Source organism: Camelina sativa, chromosome 13, assembly GCF_030686135.1.
Source record: "Camelina sativa cultivar CO46 ecotype springtype chromosome 13, ASM3068613v1".
Lineage (NCBI taxonomy): Eukaryota > Viridiplantae > Streptophyta > Magnoliopsida > Brassicales > Brassicaceae > Camelina > Camelina sativa.
The window spans coordinates 21,456,654-21,469,374 of record NC_141892.1 but is presented as its reverse complement, the minus strand read 5'-3'; positions in this window follow the sequence as shown (position 1 = coordinate 21,469,374).

The following is a 12,721-nucleotide window of genomic DNA, read 5'->3' as shown; positions in this document are numbered from 1 at the left end:
TCTTTATTAGACTTTAGAAAAATAACTCAAAAACTAAAGTCTCCCTCAATCTCTCAATCTCTTAATCTCTCATAAGCTCATAAGTTATGAAACACCCTTGTATCTCCTTATATATGAAACTCTCAAACATATTTCCTAATCTTTAAAGAAAAACTTCTTATTTCCTAAACTTCCTTTTATAGTTATATTTGGATAACTCCCAAAAACAACCTCCAATTTCCATATCTCTGTTAACTCATTCTTCAGGCTTACTCCAAACAAGTTTTGCTAACCTAGTTACCTATAAGAGGTTTTATCGATAAATTTCTGTCACTATAGGGTTTTAGCATTGAAAGTAAATTTCCAGTTGTGAATTTCACCTTGTTTAAGAACAGAGGTTTCAGCTTTATAACAACGGTAAATTATAGGAAAAAAACCTAAAAAGAAACCTAAAATTAAGAATTTAGGCCATATGTTTGATAATTAAAAATATACACCAAGGAAAGACAAAATTAACCTTATGTTTATCTAACTATTTATTAAATACTAATAAAAAACAAAATTGAACCCATGATGTTATTTTTAAGTACATGGGATTTTTGTTGATTTTTTTAAGTTTGATTTTGATAAAATATAATATACTAATCTTGGCAGATTTTATTCATAAAATCCAGTATTTTCTAATACCTACATTATTAGGTTCTTATATATATATATATATATATATATATATATATATATGCGGTTATCAAATCAAAGTATTAAGAAGCAATTTGTAAAGTTCTTATATATAATTCTTCTGTAAATCTATTTTTGTTATAGTAATTCTGCAAAGTTGTTAGCTAAATTTAGTTTCTTTCAGTTATTGTACAGAATTTCATATAGTTGTTACTTGTTATTAGACTTTTTTGTATAAAATTATTTCTGCAAAGTTGTCACCAGGCAGTGCTTTCCCTATTCCTTGAATAATCAACAGCAGCATACACGTAAACAACACTACGAGATTCTCACCAAAAAAAAAAAAAAGAACACTACGAGATTTACTGATTCCGCGTCATACTGTTTTATGAGGAACGAATTTCTTTCACCAAAGATTTTACACTGATTCATTTACCAACAAGAGACTCACGCAAAACTTGGCCTCAGTTTGGCACTTGTGAACGTTCACCTATTGTAACCTTGCTTTCTAGTAGAGTACTGTTAAACTTGCAACAGCAATGTCAATCAGTTTCTCAGCCCAGTTTGTGTGGTCTGCAATTCGTTTCTCGACCAAGCTAGTGTGGTCTCCAAAGCCTCTCTGGTAGCATTCATCCATCATATTTTTGCAAGAATTCTCAAAGTGTGGTATAATCAAATCCTCGAAATACAACTTGAGACACTCGTTTACTGCTTATTCTGCCTTCTCTTCAATGAAGATGGTTATCTCCCAAAAAAATGATATCGGTGATTAAGTCAACAAAGTGTGATATTTACATAAATTTAGATGAATAACATTTAGAAATGTCTATCATTTTCAAGAATCTCTTTGATTTTGAGCCCGTATTAGATCAGCGAATTGCTCTGAACATGATCTACTTATGGTACACATTGAGAGGAGAAATCATTGAAGTTCTGAGTATGTTTGCGGACAAACCATTCTCGGAGTTTTTCATCTCTTACGCCTAGTGAAAAATTTTATTCTTCTAAATGTCTTCCTTTGATCCAGAGAAGGAGTGCATAATGAGTAATACATGATTATGGTTCTTAAAGTATTCATTTTATCAACCAAATTAACTATTAGGGTTATTTTTGTGTATTTTAATTGATTTGACATCTATATAGGAATTAAAAATACAATTTCAACTACAAATCTACTAATTAAAAATAGAATTTGTAAATTTCAACTAGTTTTACATTTTTTCAAAATAGTAAGGTCTACCCTAGTTTGTTCAAAAATAAAATAAGGTGTAAAATTTAGGTGGTCACTGGTTATTGGATTTTAAGAAATTTGAAAATTCAACAAAGTCATTTTTCATTCGATTATTGATTTAAAATTTGTTACAAAATTATTTGTTATTCATTTTATAAGTCTGGTGTTATTTGTTTAATAATTTGGATAAATTAGTTAAAAACTTTTAAAATCTGGTATTAATCGTTTAATGAGATCTCTTTGGATTTAATAAGGATTTTATTTCACATTGGCTTTTAACATATTCGAAAATATAAGAGGGTGTTACATTTTTGTCTATTTTATTTCATTTAAAAAAATTTCTATGATTAAGAAATACTTAAAATACTGACTCAACATTTCAATATGTGAATTTCATCCAGTATGATGAATCCGTTCAAAATAACATGATTCTCAAATGTTTAAATTGATTTTTTTATCGATTAAAATTTAGTGCGTAATTAACTAATCCTTGAATCATAGTTTTAAATAACACCTGATTTTAACTTATATTTATATTTTACGGAAAGAGTACCATATAATTTTGATAAGAAAATAAAAATTAATGTTCCAATAACATGTTATTCACTTGGATTTTCAAATCAATTAAAATTCATTCACCAATAATCCTCACTAAAGTTCTTTTATTTTATTTTAAAATGCTCAAATCTGAAGGTAATCTCGTTATTTCAAAATCCTACATATATTTTTATTAAGATTTTAAGAACAATAAATCAATAAGGAACCTTTTGACTTGAAATTTTTTAAAATCAGTTAAAATTAAATCATGCATGCATCCCACCTAATTGGCTCACATGAGCTGATCTTTTGTTGTACAAAAAATAGATATATATTTGAAGTAAATAATACTTTACATTAGTAATCAGAAACCATAGAGCGAATGACATAAATTTTGTTGATAGTGTTAAAATCAATGATCAAACGAGATATGATTTTGCTTGGATTTCAAGACAAACGGAAACTAGAAAACAAAAACCAACATTAATATTAATAAAAAAAATAGTACATATGTTTCCCATTCATATGATGTACCATTCCAATGGTTTTACGTATTGGACAGACCATAAGACAAATTTATCTATTAGGTACCATTTCGATTCACTGTCACACCGAGTAATTCGGTCGAACGTATTGGAAGATAAATGAAAGGATGATCAAATTCCAAAGAAAAATAATAATAATTTAAGAGAGGTTGAAAAGGAAATATAGCCAACCTAAGTTTTTTTTTTTTGTGCTCATGAAAGTCGGTGCCAGCCCAGCAGGGCTTGAACCATACACCAAGAAGACATGTTCGCAGGACTTCACCGTTGTACTATGCAAGGTTTTCGAAAATCGATGCCTTCCAATACAATCTATACTTTGGCACATAAAGCAAGGGCTGCACCTGATGGATCTACCATCTTCGATCACTTAACTTGATGGATTTTGTAGCATGGATGCTATTTGTTGAATTTTTTTCGTATAAGCTTCTTGACCTAGTTCCACACTCTGACTCACTGTTGGCATGAGCTTGGTCACGGTTTTCCCCTGTTAAGGGATCATATATCGAGTGAAAAGATGTCCAAAGTCAAGCTTAATCTTCCCGCCTCAAGTTTAAAGGGAGATGCACACCAACACCCTCAAACCGTCTCGGAGAATCTGCCACGATATGTTGAATGTAATCCTTTCTCAAGTTCCTTTAATTCGGAAAATATTTGTGTTGCCTCGAATGGACGAGGATTTCAATCTAGGCTCGCTTTAGTGATTATCTTTGGCCAACCCCGGAAACCTACTCCGTTAAGGAGAAACCATTCTCACAAACCGCCTCTAACCCGTGTACTCTCCCCATAATTCCCAATTATCACCAATCGCCTAATGGAATGAAGTTCGCGTCTGTCTTCTTTCTTCATTGTCAAACCGACTAAAAGTTTTGTGTGGAATTCCTTAACTTCCATGGCTGATAGCTTCATGTAAGGAAGAACCTACCTACTCTGTTACGGTTTTGCATTTATCATTTGTTCCATGAGTATAGCTTCATCAAGAATCTTGAGATATTTCCAAAAGCTTGAATGATTTTGATCAATTGCTTTTGAACCTTCTCATGATGGAAAGAAACCCAACTTGTATCCCCTTTGTAGAGCACTCTATCACAAGCTCGTATGTGTTATTCGCGCGAGCTGTCTATGACCATCCGTTGGTCGAGGATTTCGTGAAACCCGTCTTCATAGTCGAATCTGCTATGGTACCAGAAGATTTTTCAATCATTGCAAGCTTCTTAAAGTTGAGCACCCCCTTGGAAAACTCATGGAACAATTATCCTTATTTTCATTGTATTAATTGTAATATCCGCGAACAAAATTTTGAGTTTTCGGAATGGGTGTCGATAAACACCAAGGGGAGTGTCGATCGACACCATCAATTTTTTGTTCGACCGGGTTGATTTAAATTGTCATGTTGGTTTGGTTTGGTTTATTTGAGAATCGCTAACCGATGTATATAAGGGAAAACTTGACCTAGGTCGTGGAAAAGAAGTTGTTTTGCCATTTTAGAGAGAGAAGAGAGAGTGTTTTTGAGGGATTTTGGAGATTCTAAGCTAGTTTGGTGATATTTGTTTCGGTAGAGTGGAGATCTGGTGCTAGGAACGAAAGAGAAGCCTTCTAAGATGTTGGATTCGTCAGTTTGGGTCAGAAACTTTCTACAAAAAAAGATGAGTGCATGACCATGACTGATCTAAGCCTGAAAATCCTTTGTTTTGCTTGATTTTTTGTGGTTTGATTCTTCTAACTTTGTGGTGTTTTATTGTATGCTTGTGGTTGGTTGTTGGTTCCAATGAGTTTCCAGGACTTTTGGGTGAGTTTCAGACGATTTGGAGGATTTGGGAAGCGGTTCTTTGACTTTCGGTTTCGTGTAGAACGTGTTGTAGAGTCGGTGTCGATCAACACCAGGTAGGTGTCAGTCGACACCAATCTTGTCAGCAGCGGTTGATTCTTGTTTTTCCTGGTTTGTTTGTGCATATTGTTGTTGTTGGTTTATTGATGAGTTGTGGTTTGGTTGGTTTAATGAGATGCTTAATTATATATTGTTATTATTAAAAAAACCAGGTCAGGTTGTTTCTCTTGTTTCATTACCTTAGCTTTATGTTGCATGAACTTTCCTCTTTTGAGATTTTAGTTTAAATGAAAATGCTTGCTTTTCCAAACAAACAAAAAAAAAAAGCAAGGACTTCACCAGCTTTAGTTCAAGGCCGACTCTGTTGAAAGTGAGTGTAGCTTGCTATTCATTTTCCTACTTAGGTTGATTTTTATTTTATTTTTTGGACAAAGGGGGTAAATTAATTAAAATCAAAGAGCATTACAACTAAAGAGGAGAGCCTCCTTTGCCAAAGCGTCAGCTTGTTCATTTTGATTGCAAGGAATGAAAGTAAAAGAGCATGAATTAAAGGTAGTCGAGAGTACAAGGACATCGTGTAGAGTCCCATGAAGTTCCTTTGGGTGGATCTTCTAGTTAAGAGATTGGACCAGCAGTTGCTAGTCGGAAGCGAAAATGATATTGGTGATGTTCGATTCAATTGCTACTTCCACCGCAATGAGAGTTGTCAGTGCTTCGGCCATCAGCAGGGAGCCTAAATCGGTCACCGACTTAGAGTCTTGCAAGACGGTGAGATAGAATCGATCCTTAATGACCCACCCTAACCCCGCCTTTTCAGTATCCTTCCAGGCGGCATCGGTGTAGAAGGTCAGGAGAGGGATGATTGGTGGGATTTGGATTTGGTTCGTGGTGATTTGCTAGATCTGGGTAGGGAGGATTGGGCAGATTGTCATTCTTTTGCTCTAGAAACAGCTAAGAGAAACACATCCTCCACTGATAGGCGGAGATTACTGAAAATTAGCCGATTACGAGCAGTCCAGAGCGTCCAAATGATCCAAGGGGCAACGGGTCCCAGCCCTATACCCGAAGGAGGTAAGCAGATGAGGTTGGAAGATTTGACTATACCCTCCTTTACTAAGGTTAGGTTACCAAGGGAGAAAGGGTCTTTTGATAGGACCATGGACCATAGCTTCAGGGCGTACGGGCAGTGAAAGAAAAGATGCAGTGTTGACTCCTCCTCTCCGTAGTGTGGACAAAGAGCAGAGTCAGAGATGTTCCAGAACTTAAGGTTCTCTCCCACAGGTAAGGCATTTTGGGCTGCTTTCCATAGTAGTAACTTGGTTTTTTGAGATGTCTTGAGGGAGCAGATATTGGAATACCAATTGAAGGGTCAGGGTTAGGTAGTTGTGGTGAATGTGGTGAAGACTTAGTGTCCAGTTCTTCAGTTAGCTTTGAGGCTTCAAAGTACCCTGATTTAGCAGAGTAAATTCCATCATTAGTAGGTAGCCAAGCCCAGACATCTGGTGCTCCAGTAGCACCGGGTTTAATCTTCAGAATATCCTTTTCATGGTTAGGGAGGATGAGTATAATCAGATCAATGTTCCATTCTCGAGAGTCTGGGAGAAGGATATCTGCGACTTTAAGATGTTGGGTGGCTTCCGTGGGTGGTCCCATTGGTGCTATGAGGAAAAGGTAGAAAGCCAAGGAGTTCTCCAGAGAGGAATTGATGATCCAGATCCTACCAACATCCCCAAGTTTGATTTGAGAAGGTCTCTGCCCATGCAAATACTTCTCCACCCGTGGGAAGCAGAGGTAGGTACAATGCAATCCAGTAAATAAATCAATTTACAATACTTCCCTAGCAGAACTTTTGCAAGATGACAGTTAGGTTTTGTGAGTAATCTCCAACTGATTTTTGCAAGTAATGCCTTATTGAAAAGTTGCAGATCTCTTAGCCCCAGACCGCCAATTTTAAAAGGTTTGGTGATTTTCTTCCATGTTATCCAAGACATCTTTTTATTTTCAATGTTAGTATCCCACAAAAAAACGTGTAAGGGCGGATTTAATGTGTTTGCAAAGGGAGGCTGGGAGATGGAAACATGACATGGTGTAAGTTGGCACTGCAGTAAGGATTGCTTTTAACATGGTGAGTTCTGCGCAGAGGATAGGAAAATGGAGGACCAACTGAGGACTTTTTGCTTTATACGATCCAGAAAAGAAGTGAACAGGTCCTTCTTTTTTCTACCAAACAGCTCAGGTAAACCGAGATATTTTCCTTGTCCTCCTTCTTTCTGAATTCCAAGTAACCTTTTAGCTTGTTCCTTTATTTCTGGAGGTGTTTTACTGGAGAAAGTAAGGGAGGATTTTTGTTGATTGATTTTTTGACTCGAAGCATTTTCATATTTTTGTAGGATACTACGAATTTTTGAGCAGCTGTGTTTATCAGACCGGATGAAGAATATGGTGTCATCGGCAAAGAGGAGATGATTTACTCAAGGACTGCCTTTTGCCACCCGTAAGCCAGGTAGACAACATTGATTTTGAGCGTTTAGACAAAGCCTGGAAAGAACTTCACTGCAGAGGATAAAGATGTATGGGGATAGGGGGTCTCCTTGTCTGATACCGCGTTGAGGTTTGACTAGGCCTTTAGCTTGACCATTTAGTAGGAAAGAATATGAAACTGTAGACATGCATGCATGATCCAATGGATCCAGGTTTGATGAAAACCCATTCTTTCCAGTACAGCTTTTATGAAATCCCACTCTAATCTATCGTATGCCTTACTTATGTCTGTTTTGACAGCCATGAAGCATCATTTCTTTGCACTCGTTGAGGCACAAAAGCAGATTGATTCTCTGAAATGCAGGAGTCCAAGACAGGTTGGAGTCTCTTTGATAGCAGCTTTGCAATGATTTTATAGTAAACAGAGCATAGAGCAATTGGTCTATAATATGATACTTATTGAGCTGTAGTTATCTTTGCAATGAGTCTCACATGGGTGTGGTTTGCCTTTTGTGGTAGGTCTCCGGTGATAAAGAAGGATTGGACTTTCGCTGTGATTGCATCCCCGACTGTATGCCAGTTTGATTGGAAAAAGCTAGCAGAGAAACCGTCGGGTCCTGGAGCCTTACCCGCATGAATTGAAAAACAGGCTTGTTTGATCTCCAGGGTGGATGGCATACAAGGGGAGAGAGCCTCGTTTACTACATTGATTCTTGCTCTTTCTTGTGAGGTAAAGATATCTTCAAAATAGCCAGAAATTGCCTTAACAATATATTTTTCTTCATACACTTTTGTTCCTGAGGTGTCTTCTATAACAGATATGTTATTTTGAGCTCTTCTAGCTTTTGTAGCTGCATGAAACAATCTGGTGTTCTTGTCACCAAGGGTAAGCCAGAGTTGGCGGCTACGTTGTTTCCAGAACTCCTCCTCTTTTTTATACGCAAATGCTAATTTCTGGTTTAGTTCATCAATATCTGACTCGGAGAAAGAATGTTCAGACATGGCTTCTTCAAGTTGATCTCTGATGGTGGAGATCTCTTGTTGACTATTTAGGCATTGTTCCTTGTTCCAGCGGATGATGGCAAGTCGACAGAAATGTAGACGTTGATCTATGGGAGCTGTGGGGTTTGAGTTCCAAGATTGAGCCACTATGTCAGTAATGTCAGGGTTGTCTTTGAATCTTCGATTATACCTGAATAGACTTCTATGTTTTCTCAAAACAGGATCAAAGGATGTTACTACGGGGCGATGATCAGAGCCCTCAAAACGATATTCCCACCTGGTAAGCCATAACCCATTCACTATTTGCCATTGCTCTGTCAAGACGACATCTTACCAGGTGGGAATATCGTTTACCTCTCCAGGAAAGGAAATTTCTAGAGTGTTTTAGATTGTAAAGGTCATAGATGGACATGAAGGTGTGCAGGTCAGAGAAAGATCCCTAGGCACTCACAGGTCCTCCAACTTTCTCCTCATTACAGATAATATCGTTGAAGTCCCCCGTGATAAACCACAGACCCGATTTACTTTGTGCATACCCTTGGAGGAGAGTCCAGACCTGGAGTCTTTTTCTTCGATCTGGTTCAGCATACAGAAAGGTGGCGAAAAACGATCTCCCTTTTGCTTTTATTTTTGTGTCAATACAATGTTGATTAGAGGTAATGATTTCGAGTTCAATGTTTGACTTCTAGAATAAAGCAACAGTTTGACTCCTTAAGTCGTTGGACTGTTATGGGGTTCTCCAACCCACAACAGTTTCAGCTCACCATCCTTAAGGAGGACGGGTTGACGGTTTCTGATAATCTGTCTTCTGTTTTTTTGTTGCATGAATTATGTTAACTCTTGGGGGAACCTTTGCTGGGGGCAAAAGTGAGGGTGATCTTGAAATTTCTTGTTCCCTACTTTGAGTGGTATTTTGATGTCCAAGGGGAGGAGCTTGTGATCGGGAGCTTGGATTACTGGATCCTTTCGAGGTTCCTTTTTGATTAGATTTGGAGGAAGCCACTCTGGTGGTGCCTTTTGGGGCGGTAGATTTTCTCGGGGAGCCTTTTGCAAAATTTCTTTTCTGAGATTTCGCCCCCGGGAGACTGATATTTTGCTTACTTTGTTGTTTTTGCAGAGGGGGACGTCCTCGTCCTCTCTTACTGGAGCTACCAATCTCTCTGGTTTGAAAGTTGTGTTCAGTTAAGTGGGGACTCAAAGGAGGATTATCCAAGTGGATTCCGGAACCAAGACCTGTTTGAAGTGAAGCAGTGAGAAGGTTGGAAGCCAAAATAGTGTCTGCAGTATGATCCATAAGATTTTATGTGTCACTCTGCATGACACGCAACTGTCGAGCGGCCTTTTCGGTGGGGTCAGTGTAAGAGAGGTATTGAATTGTAACTTCCTGTAGATCAGACATAATTTGTTCTCTATAAGGGGGCTTTGGGAGAGATTCAGTACATTGTAGTTCTCTCTGATTTTCCTTAAGAGCAAGGTTTGGAGAAGAGGGAGGAGTGTGAAGGTCCTCAACTGGATTAGTTCTTTCTAGAGGTGGGCGCCTGGCTCTAGAGGACATGGATGGTTCTCCATAGTGATCAGCAGAAGAAACAGATTTTTCTCTCCATTGCAGGATTCGAGTTCTAGGAGTGGGGTTTCGTTTTCTGACTACTCGAGAGGGGTGAGTCGTTTCCCTGCTGTGGAAGGAAGTTGGTGGGGATCGGGACTTGTGGGATTCCCCATATCGGCGAACAGGGGAGTGAGGGAAGCGTTTTGCTTCAGAGAAAGATCGAGGATTATCTCTTAAGTAGTCAAAAGGACGCTTTCTCGCATTGCCTATTGGGTATTGAGAAAAACTTTTTCCAGAGCCTTGATGTTTGTCACGGGGGGTAGGAAATTGTCTTGAGGGGTGTAGTAGTTTCTTGAGGAAACTCTTTGCTCGGGATTAGGTTGCATTTGATTATCATGTCTAACTAGTTCTCTGTTTGAATCAGGTAGTTCCGGGCATTGTGGCTTGTCATGTGTCAGCCTCAGACAGTGGGAACAATGGTTTTTGAGATTTTTGTAGTCTAAACAGATTAGGGCTTCGCTACCATCAGCAAATTCGATGATAGTTTCTTTAGTGATGGGTTCTAGACCGTTGAGTAGGATTTTGAGTTCAACTGAGGAGGAGGTGATGTCCCAGTCAAGGATTTCTCTGGGGGCTTCCCCAATGGAGTGTACCATCTCTTTCTTCCAATAGTGTTTGGGGAGGCCTTGGATCTCTAACCAGAAAGGCAACTGGGAGGGGAAGGAGGGGGAGATTACAGGTTCCCATCGTTGAATGATTACCATCCACTGGTCGAAATGGTATGGTCTATTAGCTAGCACCTGCGAGATATCTTCCTCTGAGTCGAATTTGAATTGGAAAACACCTTGACCTAAATCAGCTCCTATTGCTTTTCCTAGCAGGTTCCAGCGATTAAGGAGGAAAGGAAAGAGAGCCCACATCCACTGTCCCGCAGGATTCGTAAGTCTCCCTATAAGGGTGAGGGAGTTTTCCTATATCAGGTCTGTTGTGTCGATTTCCGGGGCTCGTATTCTCTTGCGTGGTGGTGGGGAGAAGCCTCTTAGGGGGCCTTTACCTTCCAGGTGATAAGGGATGCGATTTGACATGATTATGAAGGTTGAAAGGGGAAACAGTATGGTAGGTTTTGTGGTGGAAAGAGCGGGAGAAGGTTTTTGAAAAACAGATAAACGCAGGAACTGAAAAAACAAACTTGATAACCACGGTTTCTAGGAGTAAATGCAATGGTGGGATTCAGCGATATCGTTTTGGTAGTTTGGCGTTAATGCTTTGGTGTAGATCTGGTTGGAAGCAATCTGGATCTGGGCAGCAAGCATGAAGAACAGCCTCATGGATGCGAAATATCCAGCAGGTACATGTTTAGAAGGTTCCTATTGGTGGAGGGGAGTGGTTAAGATCCGGTTAATAGACTGCTTCATGCTTCCTCGGGAAAGGTGCCTGGGAGAGAAAAACCCTTAATTCCCTGAGAAATATTTAATTTTGGAATTTCCTACTTAGGTTGATATGTATACTTAATTTTGTGTTTTATCTCTTTCTTTTCTTCTTTAAGTAAAATTATTTTGAACAGAAAGTTATTTACAAGTTACAACACATTTAATTTTCATACAAACTTAAATTTCCAAATCAATTAAAATTCATAAGGCAATAACCCTCGCTAAGTTAATTTTCTTTTACAAATGCTCAAATCTGAACGTAAATCTTATTATTTCAAAATCCTACAAAGATTTCTGAATTAATTAGGAGACATAAACCAATAAGGACCCTCTTTTGTAATTTAACTTGAAATATTTCAAAATCAATTAATATCAAATCATGCAAGCAGTAAATCGTTAAAATGAAATAGTACTATATATAAACTAATATTAAAAATCCTAAAGTGAACAAAATAAATTTTGATTATAAATTCAAAATTGATGATCAAAGGACGTATAATTTTGCTTGGATTTCTAATTAAACTAAAACTAGAATCGCCAAAATATAAACCAACATAAATATTAAATTAAAAAGAAATAGTATATGTTTTCTCATCTATATGATGTACCATTCCAACGATTTACGGTCTTGGACAGACGTACGAGTAGTTCGGTCGAAAGTATTGCAATATGAATGAAAGGGTGATCAAATAAATTCCACGAAAAAAATTAATTTAATATTTTAATTTTGTGGTCTTATACAGTATTCATTTTGCCACTTAGGTTGAACTTTATACTTAGGAATTTTGTGTTTCTGTTTCTTCTTAAAGAAGTAAAAATATTTAAAAGAAAGTTACGCTCATGAAGTTAAATGCAACACATGATTTTTATACAAACATAGTAGCGGGATGGACATGAGATCATAACTTTACTGTGGAGATGGAGAACGGTGGGATTAATTGAAAGTACATAAGCCAGTTGTACAAAAAAGTAGTGTCACCAATTGGTACTCGTGGTCTTTGGTGTCGAGAATCACGATGGTCGAGTCCCGCGAGTTTGCACCTGATGATGAGTAGAATATCGTGAGTGACAATGGATTAGAAGATGGTAATGAATCGGCTAGAAGTTCTCCGTTTCTATCTCACTGTTTAGTTTTCATTATCTCTATATATAATACGAACTTTGCTAAGAACATATTTGCAAGAATTATTTATCTTCATCCTAATAGAATTTTTTATATAGAAGCTGTCTACTAACTCCAAAAGCTCCTTCAAAATAAAGTGTCAATCTAATTCGACAAGAAGGTACATAAATTAAAACGATTTGAAAATGATTTTTCACTGTTCCATCAAAGTGATTTACAAATGTTGATGACCAGTAAATTAACCACCTTACAATGTGCCAGATTATATGGTGACAGCTTAGCATTGAATAGCTATGGTTCGACATTCTATTGTGACTTTCTCCAATAGATGGGATAACAAGATG